The following is a 4935-nucleotide window of genomic DNA, read 5'->3' as shown; positions in this document are numbered from 1 at the left end:
AGGCTTAAGCAAAAAAAAAGGAGCAAAGACCTGGATTTTGTATTTACTGTGGATCAAAGTGTTCATAGGAAAAGCCAGATGATCAATATGAAAATGTAAATCAGGGACAATTTACATAGGGTCTTAAATGTAGGTGCAAGATTTTTTATAATGTATTTCAGAACAAGAATTTGGACCTTGAATGTCCAAATTCAAGAAAAAGAAGAAAAACAGTCTCCAAAGCGTAATGATTTAGAACAATGATCAGAAATTTCAGATGTAGGACATAGGGATGAACATGTGTCAAATGAAGGAGCTCTTACCCTTCACAACAGCATGGATGGAACTAGAGAGCATTGTGCTAAGTGAAATAAGTAAAGTGGTGAAAGACAAATATCATATGATCTCACCTATAAATGGAACCTAATCAATAAAATAAACAAGTAAGCAAAAGTATAACCAGAGACATTGAAATAAAGAACAAACTGACAGTAACCAAAGGGGAGGAGGGACAGCAATAATGAAGAAAAGAAGAAGCATTGTCAGGGAATATAAAGGACCCATGGACAAAGCCAAAGATGGGTGGATTGAGGGAGGGAGGTAAGGTTGGGTGGGGTAGGGGAGACTGGTAGGGAAACATGGAGACAACTGTACTTGAACAACAATAAGAAATGAATTTAAAGTTTTACTCATAGTAGCCAAGGGGAAGTAAAGGTAGCATAAAATAAGAACTTGACCAGGATGGGTTTAAGAATAACAGTGCAGGCATTAGTCAAGTTGGTATGGATGTATATAGATATGGAAGTCTGTCTAAGAAATAAGACTGAGTAATCCATGACAAAAAGGAAAGTTAAATAAAAACAATAAGATGAACTTATAAATATTCAAAAATAGTATTTAGGTAGGAGGAAATGTGATTTAAGCTTGCTTGTACTACTGCTCTTATATTGTGGCATGCACTGCCTTTGGCATTAAAAATAATTTACTTGAGAATCCAATTTTCTCCTCCCCCTATTTATAGTAGCTTTGTGTTCTGAATGTAGAGTTTAGCACAGTACTGGGCACATATTAAATAATGATCAAATGGAAGTTATAAATATTATTTTCTCCCACATGTCTTATTGCAAAGCCTTTCAATCTTTAGGTACTTGTTTGTCTTCCTGATGCACCATTTTTGCCTCACAAGAGTAGTCATAAAACTATTTTTGTGTCAAAACTTTAAAGTTAATCTGCTATATTGTTCTTAATTGAAATATATAATGATATAATAAGGTCATCCTTTGGCTAATGAGAAAAATTTGTTGCATTATGAATGTCATACTCTTTCAATTTGCTATATACCAGAAATGAGTCCCTCCGTGCTTATAAATTTGAGTCACCTGTGTGGTTGTCTGAGAAAACTATAGAGCACTTTGCTCTTGGATCTTCTGAAATCCAGCTGTAGCAATGACCACATACAAGACCGTGTAAGTGGTCAGATCTTTGTAATTTAATTCAAAATTATCCCATTCTTAAAGGAATTGATTTGTAAAGAATATATGTCTTCCTTTCAAGTTTTACAATATATTCCATATATAATAAAGGGAAACAGATTACAAATTGGTAAAGAGCCCCAGTACCTACACATGTAAACTTAAAATAGCTTCATATTATGGTCTAAAATTTGAAGATGAGTCTTAAGTTAGAGGTATGGGAAGTCCTCTTCCCTTACTTTCATTTATTTATTTTTAAAAATTTTATTTATCCATTTTTAGAGAGAGAAGAAGGGAGGGAGAAAGAGAGGGAGAGAAACATCAACGTGTGATCGCCTCTCATGTACATACCACCGGAGACCTGGCTTGCAACCCAGGCATGTGTCTAGACTGGGAATCGAACTGGTGACTCCCTGGTTGCAGGTCTACACTCAGTTCACTGAGCTACACCAGCTGGGGTCTTCTCTCACTTTTAAATGTAACCACCTATTCTTATCACACAAGAGATTTAACTAGGCATTGAAAAAGATCTATTTTTCTCAAGTATTGTAGGTCAGTTAAAAGGAATGTTCACGAATAAAGGTAGTACAAGTTTTATTTTTTGTTCTTTCATTTTCCTGAAAAAATGAAAACCAAAGAGATAAAAGACAAAACATTTACAGTATTACACAGATTGAAGAGAATGCAAGAATTTTGCTCATCTTCTCCAATTAAGCAGCGTTTCTAAACTGAGCACTCATAAGGTGATTCTATCTCACATCCATGCTTTCATTTATTTAATTTCATCTAACATTAAAGTATTTGGCTATATCAGCTTTATTTTGAAAAATTGAATATATATATTTCATATATATATGTATGTGTGTGTATGTATATATATACCAAATCAGTATATAGGAAAGAATAAAAATAAATAAGTTTTACTTCTGCCCCACCTCAGAAAAACTAGGAAAGAAAAAAATAAAAGAAAAGTGAAAAACAAATTAAATTAAATTTAAAAATGTACAAAAATGTGCTAAAAGTATATTTTAATACACGGGCAATCATATTAACAATGTGAACGAACTTAACTAATTTAGAGACAAATTTACATTTGAGAAAAATTACAAATAATCAATATAAACTGTTTAAAATGACACAAGTAAAATATAAGTTCTCAGAAACTTAAACAGATGAAGAAAGTCGTGCTTGCTTTGGCAGCATATACAATGGGGTTTGAGCGATACACAGAAGATAAGCATGGACCCTGTGCAAGGATGACCTGCAAATGTGTGAAGCATTCCATGTTTTTAGAAAAAAATAGGGGAAAAAATTTAAAGCAAAGGAAAAAAAATTAAAAAGTCATTCTAGTAAAATAACAGGTTTACAAGAAGAATGTTAGATTTCTGATTTAATAACAATATTGATACCATAATCTATCTTTATAACTATCTACCCAGAATATATTTGCATTATTTGTGATTTGTTTAAATGATCTTTACTCAATAACAGAGGAAAAAAGATCACCAAGGAGATCAAGCAATTCTAAATTTCCTGCTGCTCAAATGTAGACTATAATACCTACAGCTAAAACTTGCAGAAATAAATGTCTACAGTTTCATGGAATATTTTAACACACATTTTCTAGTAATGAATAGCATCAAAGAAGTACAATACAATAATTCAAACCCTACAGTAAACTGGATTAAGGAGAGAAAATTGGCAAAGTTTATTATATTAAACCTTTACTATTTAAATAATCTTTTGAAATAGATTGACCTTACAAAGCAAAATAATTCAATAATAATCCATAAAACATCTAAGAGTCAAATAATAAACTATATAAATGCAAACAACTGAAATGTTGATTTGATATTGAGAACAACATTGATTTCAGAATTTTTCCATGGATTGCTTTTTAATATATACAACTTGGTTTTAGACTGGCATATTGAAATCTTTTCAGAGATTTGTAAACATCCATGTTTTGTATTGCAGGTAGATAGGGAAATGTGCCTCATGGAGATGGTTAGCTCTGCAATGTTTTAGAGCATTGGCAATGGAAGCATGTAAAGAGGGCCTAAATACACCATGCCATCCTGATGATAAAGCTTCAGTTATAGTATTATTAAACACTGATAATGACAGCAAGAGAAATGCTTTTGAAGAGTTGGACAGAAATACAGATGGCTTCTCACCAGGCCATTGTTTATTCCTCACTAGTCTCTCTAGTCAATCACTATTTCATAGAGAGCTAACACGGGTAATTAATCATTTTCTTATATTTTGAAGTGTTACCATTTGGATATGGTGGAGTTAACAATGTAAAAATACCAAAAAAGAAACTAAAATTATTTTTATTTGTAAGAATTTTGAGCAGTGCATTTAACCACTCACTATTATTGTGGCTCTAACTGTATTTCACGAATGCGAACTATCCCTATACTGTGCAGAAGAGTGGAAGATTCCTCAATGATGGCAGCTTAGAATCCAAATTGTGCGAATGAACATTTGGTTTTCAAATAATTGACCGAGATTATATAAGCTTCTTATATAAAGTAGAATTAATATTAGGTTCTATAGTTAAGCTACACAACCTTAGATTATAGAATACAAACACACATTTTTTAATTGATATAAAACAAACAATATTTTAGAACAAATGAGGAAAAAACAAAACAAAGGAAATGTCTGATATATTTTATTCTAAAAATTTGATATGTATGCTTGTTTACTTATATTAATGTATATACATGTGTAACATATATGTAAGTTTTAAAATGAATAGTATGCTAAATGTTCTGTATAGCTTTTATTTTACTAGTCTATGTATTATCAGTGTATTATTATTTCTCCTTATTGTACATAATTGCTATTGAATGTTTTCATGTAGTATTTTCTCTTAGTTTTCATTTTAAAAGTAAATGAATTCTCTTACCTCCAACCCACATACTCTCTAGCCCAGAGGTAATTATTTTTTATTTTTTATATTAATTGTTGTTCAAGTAGTTTTCTGTCTTTTACTCCCATCCCAACCCACCCCCCCAGCACTCCCCCACCCCTTTTCCACTCCCCCTAGTTTTCATCCATGTGTCTTTTATAGTTGTTCCTGTAAACCCTTTTTAAACAATTTCTCCTTGTGTCCTTAGATGTTTGGCAGAGATTACTTGCTGCTTAAACCAGCTCGTGTTCTTTAGTTGGACCAATTGCCAAAAGAATAAAGACCACGTTTCATAACTTGTCTTTTATAGGAAAGGTCATTTAATTAGTATCTGGCCCCTGAGATATATGCAGAACTTCATGTGATAATTCAGAAAAGTCTCTTTAATGAGAAGAGAAATACTCATCTGCCCCTTCTATTGACTTGTGCACTTGAATTCAAAATTAATGCTTGCATATTAGCATTGTTTTTCCTTTGGTTTTTATAAAGGTGTAAAATGTAAAGAAATAAGTATGGATGTAGAAATTACGAAAATAAAAATAGACCTAAATCAAATGAAAGAGG

The 4935-nt window shown here is 31.9% G+C and overlaps 1 non-coding gene across 1 annotated transcript; it reads left to right on the top strand.

Moving 5' to 3' along the window:
• Nucleotides 1-2635: 2635 nt before the first annotated feature.
• On the top strand, nt 2636-2742 carry LOC118975835 (U6 spliceosomal RNA). The gene has a single exon (XR_005064149.1). It is a non-coding gene; the product is annotated as a U6 spliceosomal RNA (small nuclear RNA).
• Nucleotides 2743-4935: the final 2193 nt, after the last annotated feature.

This window comes from Sturnira hondurensis, unplaced genomic scaffold (genome assembly GCF_014824575.4).
Source record: "Sturnira hondurensis isolate 20B ecotype Veracruz unplaced genomic scaffold, ASM1482457v3 Scaffold0020579, whole genome shotgun sequence".
In the NCBI taxonomy this organism is placed as follows: Eukaryota; Metazoa; Chordata; class Mammalia; order Chiroptera; family Phyllostomidae; genus Sturnira; species Sturnira hondurensis.
This window is presented reverse-complemented; position numbering and strand designations above follow the sequence as displayed.